The sequence below is a fragment of the Cyprinodon variegatus genome, unplaced genomic scaffold (assembly GCF_000732505.1).
Source record: "Cyprinodon variegatus isolate N-32 unplaced genomic scaffold, C_variegatus-1.0 Scaffold3, whole genome shotgun sequence".
NCBI classification, from domain to species: Eukaryota; Metazoa; Chordata; class Actinopteri; order Cyprinodontiformes; family Cyprinodontidae; genus Cyprinodon; species Cyprinodon variegatus.
This window is the reverse complement of record NW_015150456.1, coordinates 1,211,089-1,225,668: the sequence shown is the minus strand read 5'-3', so window position 1 is coordinate 1,225,668 and position 14,580 is coordinate 1,211,089.

Below are 14,580 nucleotides of genomic sequence, written 5' to 3'. Positions count from 1 at the left end.
CGTCAAACATGCTCCAACTCCTTCTCTCTGTGCCCTCCTCCTTATGATTGTGATTCCCCTGATGTCTCCATGGTTTCTGGTACGTTTAGACTTGTTTTCATGTTTTTTTGATTTTTGGACTCCTGGTTTCATGTAAGTTTGGACTTTGTTTTCATTATTGGATTTTTGGATAACCTGCCACTGTTTTTGGTTAAGTCATTATTAAATCCACAAGAGATTCACCTCTGCCTCCCTGCCTCTGCTTTTGGGTCACCTAACCATATTCAAATCGTGACACTGTTTAAGATTTATTCAATAGAATTCAATGGACTGACAACAGTAGGAGCAGGGAACATCGTCTTTCCAGTTGAAAAGTCAAACTTAATGTAGTGTTAAAAACTTTCAAGCAGGTTTTGGTCACTAAAGGCATTTGTAAATTTAGTCATGACCTCCAGGTGTTTAGCCCCTTCTACTCACTCTGTTATAGACCAGTAATACAGGGAATGACTTCAAGAGTTTTGCAACCACATGGAGGAAAAGTATCTGGACTTTGAGTAGGCCATTCTAACGAAGGAAAATGCTTTGCCTTAACCTTCTACCAGCTTTAGCAACGTTCCCATTCCCTTCTTTTTTATGTGTGCTATGTTCCCTACTTACTTTAATACAACTTCTTATGACAACAGATATTTTTCTATCAACTAATCCACAAGCTGTGGATCTATTTCTTTTGAATGACAGGAATTCTTGGTAGCTTTCCCTTTCAGATGCATTCAAAAGATATCTTACCATGATCTCAACTTCCCAATGATTTCACTGGAACATAGTTTTTTATTTTTCTTCCTCTTCATGATGTTTGTTCCCTGATGTACTCTAATGGTTTGGTTGTACTGGATGTGGGAGTAATGTGAAAGTGCAGCAGTGCTTTCTTCCAGGTATCCTGTTCCACCAGGAGTGTTTCATAGTGGAGTGTTTTTGCACAGCTGGATTTGGATTAGATGGGGAATGTGTCATGTTCCATAGTAGTGTATTTGTAGGCTTTAAAAAAATAACCAAAATCCACTAAAGTGGTAATTTGGCTGGAACTAACAAGGTCTTGTTTGCCTGATCTTTGTCCAATCCCATTACCTGGTTTACTGTAGAAATGTCATGAGTAAGAGAGTTTCAATATTTTGTTTTTTCTGTTACTTGTTTTCTACTTAATGTTTATATTTAGTATAGGTGTTTATTAACTGTAAGAAGTGAACTTATTACATTAAAGTCCAGAAAATGTCATCTCCAGTCTGTGCATATTGCCTTTTACTTGTTAACTCAAACAGATACTACAATCATTTATATTGAGTGAGTGACTTACTGCCTGCTCCAGACTGAGGTAGAGTTGTTGCAAAAAAAACAGCAAAAATAGAATAGCAGCATATTTTGGAGAAGCAGCGGGCACATCTAGGGCGCTTCTGAAATGCAACGCGGCGCACCCGCTGGAATATTCGACTCACTAGAGGTACTGCATTAAACTACAATTAGATTCAAAGCTGCAGTGTTTTTACATTCAGTGGAAAATAAGTTTTCAGTGTTGGAATGACAATAAGATTTAGTTACATAGGAGACAGTATTTGCAAATTTGGTGACTACCAAAGTCAAAGCTGCAAAGTATTTTATTTACTGGTATTAGATTAAAAAAGGGGGTCAGGTTATTCTGAGCTATCGCTATAGTTAGGCTGCTATAGGCTTAGACTGCTGGAGTACCTAGGGACCCCTTTTCTCATTAGGCTTTGCAGTATATGTTAGGTCAACCCTTAAATTTCTCTTCAATCTGTTTTTTCTCGTCATAGTAACTTCATCTGGTCTGGTTCTGTTTGGCTGTGACTCCATCTTGGAAAGAAATATTAGCTGTGCTGCTACCATCAACACTGTTGATTATAGGTCATAAAAATTGGCTTTTTTGGCAGTGCTTAGTCCAGTTTCTACTAGACATAGCCATGGACTCCGCTTTTATTATGACTAACGGTATGAGCTCTCTTTTTTCCCTTTTTGGCATGAAAATCATCTTATACCTTCCCTGCTTAAGTTCTTTGTTCATAGACAGAGCCACCTGTGAAGACTGTTTACAGTTACATTTTCTAACAGAAAATATTTATGGTTTAGTGCTCCTACATTCCTGTTGTGTGTTACTTTTTTTTCCCTTGAACCCCCAGTCGGACTCAGCAGAAGGTACCTCACACTTAGCCTGATTCTGCTGGAGGTTTTCCTCTTTTCAAAAGTGAGTTGTTCCTCTGCACTGTCGCTGCATGCATGCTTAGTGTGAGGGATTGCTGTTGAGTCAACGACACAACGCATGTCTGCAGTACTGTTGCCTCATTCGGGAGGAGTAGGGCTGCAACAATGAATCGATAAAAATCGACTTTTGAAAGCGTTGGCAACGAATTTCATCATTGATTAGTTGTGTTGCGGGATTAATGTGTCATCTGCCGCCGCCGTCTTTACATCCACTTGACTGAAACGGGGGAAGAAAAAAAAATACAACAGAGCGAGTCAGCGCCGCAGGTGCAGTGTTGCCAACTCAGCGACTTTTCAGACCCCTCCAGCGACTATTTTTCAAAAAAGCGACTAGCGACAAATCTGGNATATCTTACCATGATCTCAACTTCCCAATGATTTCACTGGAACATAGTTTTTTATTTTTCTTCCTCTTCGTGATGTTTGTTCCCTGATGTACTCTAATGGTTTGGTTGTACTGGATGTGGGAGTAATGTGAAAGTGCAGCAGTGCTTTCTTCCAGGTATCCTGTTCCACCAGGAGTGTTTCATAGTGGAGTGTTTTTGCACAGCTGGATTTGGATTAGATGGGGAATGTGTCATGTTCCATAGTAGTGTATTTGTAGGCTTTAAAAAAATAACCAAAATCCACTAAAGTGGTAATTTGGCTGGAACTAACAAGGTCTTGTTTGCCTGATCTTTGTCCAATCCCATTACCTGGTTTACTGTAGAAATGTCATGAGTAAGAGAGTTTCAATATTTTGTTTTTTCTGTTACTTGTTTTCTACTTAATGTTTATATTTAGTATAGGTGTTTATTAACTGTAAGAAGTGAACTTATTACATTAAAGTCCAGAAAATGTCATCTCCAGTCTGTGCATATTGCCTTTTACTTGTTAACTCAAACAGATACTACAATCATTTATATTGAGTGAGTGACTTACTGCCTGCTCCAGACTGAGGTAGAGTTGTTGCAAAAAAAACAGCAAAAATAGAATAGCAGCATATTTTGGAGAAGCAGCGGGCACATCTAGGGCGCTTCTGAAATGCAACGCGGCGCACCCGCTGGAATATTCGACTCACTAGAGGTACTGCATTAAACTACAATTAGATTCAAAGCTGCAGTGTTTTTACATTCAGTGGAAAATAAGTTTTCAGTGTTGGAATGACAATAAGATTTAGTTACATAGGAGACAGTATTTGCAAATTTGGTGACTACCAAAGTCAAAGCTGCAAAGTATTTTATTTACTGGTATTAGATTAAAAAAGGGGGTCAGGTTATTCTGAGCTATCGCTATAGTTAGGCTGCTATAGGCTTAGACTGCTGGAGTACCTAGGGACCCCTTTTCTCATTAGGCTTTGCAGTATATGTTAGGTCAACCCTTAAATTTCTCTTCAATCTGTTTTTTCTCGTCATAGTAACTTCATCTGGTCTGGTTCTGTTTGGCTGTGACTCCATCTTGGAAAGAAATATTAGCTGTGCTGCTACCATCAACACTGTTGATTATAGGTCATAAAAATTGGCTTTTTTGGCAGTGCTTAGTCCAGTTTCTACTAGACATAGCCATGGACTCCGCTTTTATTATGACTAACGGTATGCACTCTCTTTCTTCCCTTTTTGGCATGAAAATCATCTTATACCTTCCCTGCTTAAGTTCTTTGTTCATAGACAGAGCAATCCTGTGAAGCCTGTTTACAGTTAAATTTTCTAACATAGAAAATATTTATGGTTTAGTGCTCCTACATTCCTGTTGTGTGTTACTTTTCTTTCCTTGAACCCCCAGTCGGACTCAGCAGAAGGTCCCTCACACTGAGCCTGGTTCTGCTTGATGTTTCTTCTTTTTAAAAGTGAGTTTTTCCTCTGCACTGTCGCTGCATGCATGCTTAATGTGAGGGATTGCTGTAGAGTGGACGTCTACAGTACTGTTGCCTCATTCGGGAGGAGAGAATCCTGCAAAGTCAAATACTGGATGTAATCAGCTGGGTTTCTTTAGGAAGTGTTTAACCAATCCAACTGATTTTTCTTTGCCAATTGCCTTGAGATAATATGTGTGGTGAATGAGTGTTTTAGAAATTAACAAATTAAATAAAAAATGTTGGAACAATGTTTCAATTTTACCTCAGGTCAAAATGATAAACAGCTATGTGTTGGCCAGTCACATAGAAAACCAAAACAATACAATGAAGTTTGTAGTTTTAATATAACAAGATGGGAAAAATTAAAATACTTCAGTAAGACCCTGTAAACTGACTAATGTTTCATATTCTAGAAAAACAACAAATATACTTCCATTACATCTACTGTACTGGAACTTTCTAAGAAAAATTAAAACCTACTGAAGTCTGAAAAGATGTACCAAGTTCAATTTACCACTGAGAGTCCAATACACTTCACAAAAGGAATGCTAAGTGATAGCCTGATCTGATGGTATTTAGGTAAAGTATGGCTGAACCTTAAACATGTTCAGCACATATAATGAACCAAGAGCTGATTCAAGTTTTTTCATTTGTGGGAGCCTGCAGCCTCTTTGCTAATTGCATCAGAGACGAGAAGCTGTGCAAATGTGTCATGTTTGAACCCTTTTAGCAAGCTTCTGAGTATATTAGCATTCCTTAAGGGGTGGAGAAACAGTATAGCTCCCAGCCGCAGAGCTGTCACCTCTCTCTCCGGGTGTCAGGGGACGATACAGACATAAATAAGTGATGCAGATATTTTTAACCCCTCTTGTGAAATCGGAGATAAATTGATTTCATTCCTGCAAGGCCCGTCAGCAATGCATATCGTCCTTTGATTCAGGCTGGCAGCCGGTGAAGGAGCTATGAATTTTTCATTGTCTCCAAAATGAAGCCAACCTGGTTTGTTCCCCTGTCGCCTCCTTTGCACTCTTCTACTCTTCTGTCTCTTCTCAAATATTTTCTCTGTCTCACTGTGCATTTTGTGCTTCTTACATCTTTGATTTCTCACACATTTCAGACTTATGCAATCATTTTACTATTTCGTGACTGCATTACTCATTATTCTTTATGACTTCTTGAAGACTTTGCCCTCTTTAAGCGGCTATGTCTATGCCTAGACATGCAGAAGTACTTGGTTTCAGAGAACACCATGCCGGCATATAGTTTAATTCCACAAAGCAGTCAATAGTGTTGGAGCTCAGATAATTTGTTTTTCTACATCATTAAAGATGTTGTTTTTTAGAAATGTTTAATTATGTAGAAAAATCAAAGAATATGGTTAATTCTTAGTGAAACATACAGGACATTATGGGTCTCTGCTCTAATAAAAGGACTCAAATTAAATTGATTTACTTTGTTTTATTCTGCCATTAAAGCAAATTCATCTGGGTAAATCCAGATATTTTTGGGCCTAATATTGTTCATTCTACAAAGACTCTTATTTTTCACCAGTACATTATTAACGTAAAGTCTAACTGTTAAATTTGACCGGGATTTGCTTTAAATAAATTGGCATTTACTTAATATAAGACAGCATATTACAGTCAAGCTTTTAAGCTTCTTATAACTAGCAAAGCAACATTTGAAATTAGACAAATTACAAATAAATTTGGACTTTTTAGAACTCCCTAAAAGGTAACTTCCAAATTCCAATGGTGTTTCCTTATGTTAAAAAGGAGTTTTCCTCTTTACTGTGACTACAAGCATGCTTGGTATGAGGGATTTCCTTCGACTCAATGAGTTAAAGCAGTCAGCATGTTTTCCTTAGATAGAAAACTTTGAACCAATCTGACTGTATGATCTGGTTGAATTGTTTCTGTAAAGTGCATTGAGATGCCATATGTTGTGAATTGACGCTATAGAAATATACTGAATTTAATTGATGATTCCTAATGTTTTGTTTTCGACTGTTTTTTATTCCGTATTTTGCTGTAAAGCAGACAATTATAAGTTAACGGAGACTACACAGTAGCCAACATAATGCTAACAGATCTTTGTTTTAAGTTAAGACAAACTTTTTTTTATATAAGCATTAAAAGACTAATATTACATTAATATTTAGCATACTTTCCGAACTTAAAAGCCTTTCATTTTTCTTTTTCTTGTCTTGATGTTTTACCCCCAGGTTTTATTAAGAAGGTTTTAGCTGTTTTAGAGTCTGATTTTATTCAAATCAAAAACGCATAGTTTGTCCGCAGGTCTTAAAAACAGCAATGATCAAACCCTTGTTGAAAAAGAGAAGATTGGACAGATTTATCCTGCAGAACTACAGGCCCATCACAAAGCTTCCCTTCTTTAGCAAAAATATTGAAAAAGTTAAATAGCTAGGCAAAGGCAGATTTATTTATAATGCATTTTTTATGCACTAGACAACTCACTGTGCCGCACAGCAACACCAACAATACCAACACGATAAAACAAATTCAATCAATACAAATATATAAAAATACCTATCATATATTAAAAGTAGTTCAAATACTTAATAATTGCCATAGTCAAAACTGAATAGGCATGTTTTCAACCTGGACCTAAACATAGTCAGGTTTGAGGCTTGTTTTACATCTTCAGGTTTTTCCAGACCTTGGCTGCATGAAAACTAAAATGCAGCTTCACCATGTTTAGTTTTGACTCAAGGGGCCATCAGGAGATAGCCTGATGTAGTCCTACTCAATTCTAGTCAGAATATGAGTCTGATGCTGCTCCATAGAGCTGTGATTATGGGGCGTGTTTCGAACGAACCAGGAAAAAAAATTGCCTCTGCACTCAATTGGATAGACCTACAACCAATAAGAGCAACGGAGTGCGTGACGTATGTTAAGCGATGCATAGTTGTTGTCAACAAAAATCAAAGCGTGCAGTTGCACGCCTATGATAAGAAGATGAGACTTGATCGCGTTTCTCTGTTCCTCTTTTAAAATTAATTTGCTGTCGATATCTTTTAGAACAGACCTAATAGCAGAATCTACTCACCTCAACTCTCCAGCGGCAGCCATTATTGTTGTCACCCAAGCGCGCATTGGTCACATGGTTGATTACGTTACTGTTGGTCATCTGTCCATCATCGTATAAAGCCCGCCCTGACAATTTGATTGGATCGCCTGACAGTGGGCGATAATTCTCGCGCTACTATGGAGCAGAGCCAGACCGAACTTCCCGACCTCAAACTTTGTGGGTGGGACTAAGTTCGGAATGGCACCCAGGCTAATCAGGAGACCTATCCCTTAGGACATCAAAGCCGGAGGTGGTTCAGACGGCTTTAAAATGTCAGAGATGTACTTTGGTGGTAAATCATTAAAAGACTTGCATATAAGTATGGCTGTTTTAAAGTCTATTCTCTGGGCTACAGAGAGCCAGGACAGAGACCGGAACACTGGACTAATATGGCTGTATTCCCTGGTTCGGGTGAGGACTCGAGCAGCAGCATAATGGATAAACTACAGTTGTTTAACAGCTCCTTTGTAAAGTCCGGTGCACAGACCATTACTATAGTCCTGTTGGAGACAAATGTATGGATTAATCTCTCCAAGTCTGGTTTAGACACTATGCTTTTTATTTTAGTAATGAATTTTAGATGGTAATAGGCTGTAAATGTAATGGATTTAATATAACTGTTGAAATTCAGGTCCTAGTCCATAATTACTGAGATTTTACGAAGATTTCTAACTTGATTTTTTGGGTTCTAATGAATGAATGAATGAATGAATGAGTCCAATGACAACTTCTCTACATTTTTTGTTCCAAAGACAATTATCTCAATTTTATCCGTATTTAACTGGGAGTAGTTGTTTTGCACCCACACACTGATCTGTTTGATAGAATGGCACAGAATATCTACAGGTCCATGTTCACCCATTGTCAGTGAAACATAGATCTGAGTATCATCTGCATAATTGTGACAGGATACGTTGCTAGTGGAAATTAATTAGCCTAATGGAAGCATGAACAGATTGAACAAGAGGGGGCCCAGAATATATCCCTGGGGAACCCCACAAGTCAATGCTATTTGGTGTGAGACACAGTTTTCCATTGCAACATAGTAAGTGCGGCCCTCAAGGTAGGATCTCATCCGCTCAAGAGCCTTTCCAGAGATTCCCATCCAGGTTTTCAACCTCTCTTGTAAGATTTCATGGTCCACAGTGTGAAATTCAGTTCTAAGGTCGGTGCAAAAATGTAACTGTGACCTTGCCTTCCTAACAATCAGCACATTTGATGTCTTTCAGTCAGGTTTCTGTGCCAACCACAATACAGCGACTACTTTAATTAAGGTGTTCCATGACATCCATATCAATTAAGAATCTGGAAGAACCACAGTGCTTTATTATTGGACATGATGGCAGCATTTGATACTCTTAATCCCTTAATTTGTCTGTTTGGAAAACTGGGTCGGCCTACCTGGTATCGCACTGGGCTGGTTTAAACCCTAACCGAAGTACAGAGATTTCTATGTGTCAATAGGGAACTTTAAATCAGACATGGGCAATGTGGAGTCAACAAGTCATCTCCATGTCATGTATTTGTTCTACCCAGCCACTGAAGCAGGTGTGTCTGATCTTCACTGTGAATTAACCTGTGCAGATTGGACTCACCTGGTTAATTGGCTGGGTAGATTAAATACATGACATGGAGATGACTTGTTGACTCCACATTGCCCATGTCTGCTTTAAATCAAACAAATCACATGCTGGGTTCCTCAAGGCTTAGAAATTAACAACATGTCAATGTGCTTTAATTTTCTCCAACTGAATTTGAACAAAACTGAGGTAATTATTTTCGGACCAAAGGAGAAGTAATCCATAGTTAGCTCACAGCTTCAGCTACTACAGCTAGATACCACTGATAATGGCCGAAGTCTTGGAGCCATGATGAACTAAAACCTGAACCTTCAGAGGCTCATAAAGGCAGTTACTAAATCACCCTTTAATCACCTGAAGAACATCTCCAGAATTAAAGGACTAATGTCTGAGAAGTATCTAGAAAAGGTAATTCATGCATTTCAGTAAAATTGATCACTGTAACAGTGTCTTCGCAGGTTTGCCTAAAAAGTCCATCAGCTGCAGCTGATCCAAAACTCTGCTGCCCGTGTTCTCACTAGAACTAAGAAAGTAGAATACATTAGTCCGGTTCTGAAGTCCTTGCACTTGCTCCCTGTACCTCAGAGAATAGAGTTTAAATCTCTTCTGTTTGTCTATAAATCATGCAATGGATGAGCACCTCAATACATAATAGATTTGCTGTGAGTTTATCAATGTCCCAGACCACTCAGTTCGTCTATATACAGCCTACTCTGTCCACCCAAAACGAAAACCAAACCGCATTTATTTCCTATGCTCCACTTATCTGGAACAAACTCCCAAAAGACTGTAAACATCCGGAAAAACTGATTTGCTTAGAACTGCCTTTGACTGTTGAGGTTAAAAGTTAACTTAGGTATTATGTGTTAATTACAAAGCAACCTTGTAGAAAATAACCAATAAAGTAATTCATTAGAATTCAATGTGATCTGCACGTTTTATTTGGGAATGCTTTAAAGATAATTAACAGCTTCAATGTTCTTAAACAGCTCAAATCAATTCCAACAGATTTATGCATTTGCAATGGTAACACAAATTTGAATAGATTTGACAAATTTTAGAAATTAACAAATTAATTAAGTCAAAGAATTTGACTGGTACGGAAGGGGATTAGGGCCACTGGAAAAAAAAAATAAAAAATTAACTGATTTTTAAATTTTATTTCAGTTTAGTATGGGGAAAAAAGTAAGAATTCTGACTTTAATCTCAGAATTCTGACTTTAATCTCAGATTTCTTACTGAATTCTGACAATAAAAAAAGTCGGAATTCTGAGAAAAAAGTCAGAATTCTGACTTTTTTCCCATACTAAACTGAAATAAAATTTTAAAAATCAGTTAATTTTTTTTTTCCAGTGGCCCTAATCCTCTTCCGTAAACTTGAGATCAATTTACTGATTTTTTTTTTTTTTATTGATTCACTTTACTAGTCTTAACGTGTACAAAACATTTGAACAGTTAAGAGCTTGTTAAAGGGATGTTAGCGTACATTTAGAACTTCCTAATAAAGAAGTTTTCTACATTTAGAAGCTCATATTGAGCAGGTTGCTTTCAAAGGCATCGCAACCTACAGTATTAGTTAGTTTTGAAAACAAACCTTTTTATGGATAAAAAGTGAACAGCTGCCCCTGCTAGCAACAGAAACGCTACTAAAAATCCCCCAAAGATTTAGTTTCAGCAGGTCGATTAGGTTGTCTTTTGTGTCAAAATGAGACAAAAAACAGTTGGTGTGTGATTAGGTCATCCAAAGTTACAGAAATGCAAATATTTTAAATTAATTTAAATCTAGCAATAAATCATTTTCCCTGACAGCAACGGCTAAGGTTTGCTTTTAATCTACAGCTGCTTCAGGGTTGAAATGTCACTGCCATGACTTAATAACACATCTGCAAAATTAACTAATTCTGGAGCCTCCTGACCCAAACCAAAAAAACATATTCTGTTAAATATTCTAATTCTATTAAATCGACATGGCCTCAGATTTAGAGGATACTAAAGATTGCATGGAGACATGCAGAGACGCCTGCTACTTCCAGGCAACAGATTCTATTCATCTCATGAAAACATACTCTGTTAAAGTTTAGAGAAGAATAGAGCTTTAGCTGACACCCTCCAAAAGAAATCTAAATCTGAGAAGCATTTTCATCTGTCAAGAAAATCTCAGTCTCTGAAAGAGAAGAGTGAAAAATGATTTATTTTGAGCAGAGCTTTCTGTACCGGTAAGAAAGGCATGAAACATTTTCCCTCTCTAGCAACAAGATTCTAATTCTGTCACATTTATTGGTTAACTGTAAAAGCTGGAAATTTCTCACAAGCTTACACTTTCTTTTTTTTTGAGGGGGGCGTTATTGAAAAGTGGATTTGCTGGAGGGTCAATGAGTGGCTGTTCCAAGTTGCAAGTCATGAACTGATGACCAAACATTTTCCCAGGTGGGGACAGAATTCACTGTTTCATCATTAAAGGAATTCTTTGAGCTCCGGAAGCAGCAATGAAACAACCACATAGTATTTGTGGTAGTAAAAAGTCCAAAGAATATTTGCCCAAATGTTGTTGGAATCATCAATATGTTTATAGGTTTGTTGTTTGAAAATTCCCTTGGATGCTGTTCATGTTCTATTTCTCTGTCTTATGGTTAAAACCATTAACTCTGACCTGAACCGAGGCAACATGAGGCCTGTAGTTCTGCAGATGTATTCTAAAAGTCCTTTGTGACTTGCTAAATTTAACTGATGTACTCTTGCAGTAATTTTGGTAAGCTGGAAAAGGTTTAGCACCTTTTTTATAGTTCTCACTTTGGGTCACTGGAGTCCCAAAGTCTGTTTTAAAAGGTTACAAATATATTGTTACTTTTTAAAACAGAAAGCATTTGATTGATTGATTGATTGATTAATTTATTTATTGATTGACTTTATTGATCTCACACAGGAGAAATTTACTTGTTACATCAGCTCAAATAGTCAAAAGAGAAGAAGCATCTAGAAATAAATTGTATTGTTGAAATAACAGTTTTAACAATTTCAGGTTATTTTAAACTTGTAGAGTGTTCAATTCAGTTTAGTTACAGTTTACTATATTTTTGAAGCACCAATCTATAACATCTCATCTCAAGGCTCTTTTCAAGGACAATTCAGTCAGAACATGAATTCAGATTGGTTAAAATAGTTTTTCTATCTAATGAAACCCAGCTGATTGCGTTGACTCATTGACTATGATTTGCTCCTCCAGGATGAGCATTTGGTAACAGTAGACATTTGCTTGTATTCCTTAATTGACTCTACAGCAAACCCTTAAGCCCGGTGTACACTGTGCGATTTTCAGGGTGATTTTCCAGTCGTGCGAGAATCTTTCGATCGGGCCGACTTTCAGCCTGATCTTACGTTGTGAGTCATGTAGTGTACAGGGCGTTACCTCAGCCTCTCAAGACCACCTCCCAATTAGGAATCGTGACCGTCACGGGCTAATCGCTCAGTGCACATGCGCAAACAAGGATTTTCCTTTTATTCTCCCTCTCAGATGTAAACACAACAGCGTGGCAGGGATGCAATGAGTGAAATGCAGTTCTGTCTGTAAAACTGAAAGACTGTAGTAGCCACGTTTGCTCAGCCATGTCTTTTTACCAAATATGTTGTTGCCTTTTCTTTTCAGGGCTTTCAGCACAAAATTGTACAAATTGCCAAGGCAGCGCATTTCACTATAGTGAGCTTAATATTCCCCATCTATTTGTTTGGCTTCCAGATAGACAGTGACAAGTCACTGTGGAGCTGAGTCCGACGTGGTTTTTAGTCATACAGTGTGAGCAGGTAGATCACATGAGAGCGTCGGGCCAAACATAAATCGTGAGCTGTGAGTTCACACTAAATGACTAAACCCTGCGATTAGTCGTACAGTGTGAGCAGTAGCTGTGTGCAACATCTGAAAAAAATTGCACAGTTTACGCCCGCCATCACACACAACAATGAAGAGGAAAACTGAAGCCATACCAAGGACTGATCTACAAATATTCTATATTATCAGAAGGGTAAAGGGAACTAGCTCCATAGTTGGCTCTGGCAGATGAGCTCTGAACCTGTTACTACGTCAAAAGCGATGCAAGAGAGCACATACAGCTTGTCACAGATATGTCTAGGACAGAAAAAAGGTCTAAGCAATGAAAAACAGGCCCAACTCTATCGCCTTTAACCAAAGGTGTTGAGCTTTGGGGGCAATAAAAAGCACAGAGAGCAGAAATATATTGGTAGAACGAACAAATACTGCAGCATTGGTCCTCCAGCAGCATAAGTCTATAGCAGCATATCTAAAAAGAGGATGGAACTACTTAGGAATCTACAATGGAAGTAATTGTTTTCATTTCCCCTGAACAATCTTTGGCCTTTTCTCATTACCTGTAGAGAACCTTAACCCCCACCCCCCCTTTTATTCTTTTGAATAAATTGATTGTGTATGCTTTGAATTTTGTCTTTCTGAACCTGCTGTTTTTGGAACAATGACAAGAAACAGAATCTTCTATTGTCTTTAATGTATTTTTGCTGTCATTCCTGTGGAATCGTAACTGTAATTCCAACTTAGACTCACTGGGTTGTTTAAGAAAAGTCTTTTATTAGGTCAGGACAGCAGAGAGGAGGCGAAGACGGCAGACAATAAGATGTGCTACCAGACGAAATGACAAGAACTGACACCAGGTGACAGAATGAGTGTGGGAGGGTAGAAAGAGATGAGGGAAGGTACACGTCGAGGGGTGGGGAATGAGCTTTAAGGACAAAGTGAGTTCAAAGGGACCTTTCATGAAATAAGCTCTTTTGAGAGTGGGTGACAGGTTGATAACCAGGGACAAGCTTGATGACAAGCAGGATGATACTGGGAGGCAACATAAGGTAGGGACAAAAGTAATGACAGAATTGCAATTGCCTAATCCAGCCAAGACATGCCTGAATGTCCAACGCTGAGCCGGGGGTGTCCTGGGCTATCCCACTTTGTACAGCTAAGATCCCATTTGATCAGGAAACATTTGGACTCTTCGACTCAATCAACGCCCATTTGGGACACCTTGTATTTTAACCCAGTCTCTTGTAACAGGACATGGATGGCTCAGGCAGATGGATGGCACAACTAACACACAGCTCTTTCCTATTTTCATGTCTGAGTGGAAGTTATTCAGATATTATAACCAAAAGGAATAAATTTGTTTTAAAATTATTATGTGATACATGCTGACATGTACATTAGAAGTACAATTGTCTATGTCACAAAGCCTATTCTGTTGCATCAACATCCCAGAAAAAAGTAAGGGAAATAAAATAGGTTCTGGCAAAAGTCACCAACTGACTCCGGTACACATACAGTAGTTTAAGTGTTCCCAGTCGAGGCCAAAATAATTTTTTTATTTTAATCTCAAAGATTTACAGTTCTATCCTTATTTAGCATTACATACACCTCCTAGTTCATCTAAGGAAAGAAGATGGACAACAAATATAAGCTAACAAAAGTTGACAGTTGGTTGGATGGGGTGTCTGAGGAAAGAGAGAGAGGGAGGAAAAACCCCCAAAAGAATCAAACTTCTGTGATAATGTAGACACTGTGAGGTAATGAATGTAATAAAGGAAGAACAGGTAGAAAAAGATGGATTAAATTTTTTTAAGAGAAATACGATAGATGATTAAAGTTTTCCTGCGATAAGTGGATGTCTGACCTTGATTTCCAGATTCAGTTTCATTAAGAACTGCTTTCTTGGCAATAGCTAGTGGCATATGTAAGATAAGCAGAGATGGGAAGTAATGAAGTACAAATACTTCGTTACTGTACTCAAGTAGATTTTTCTGATATTTTTACTT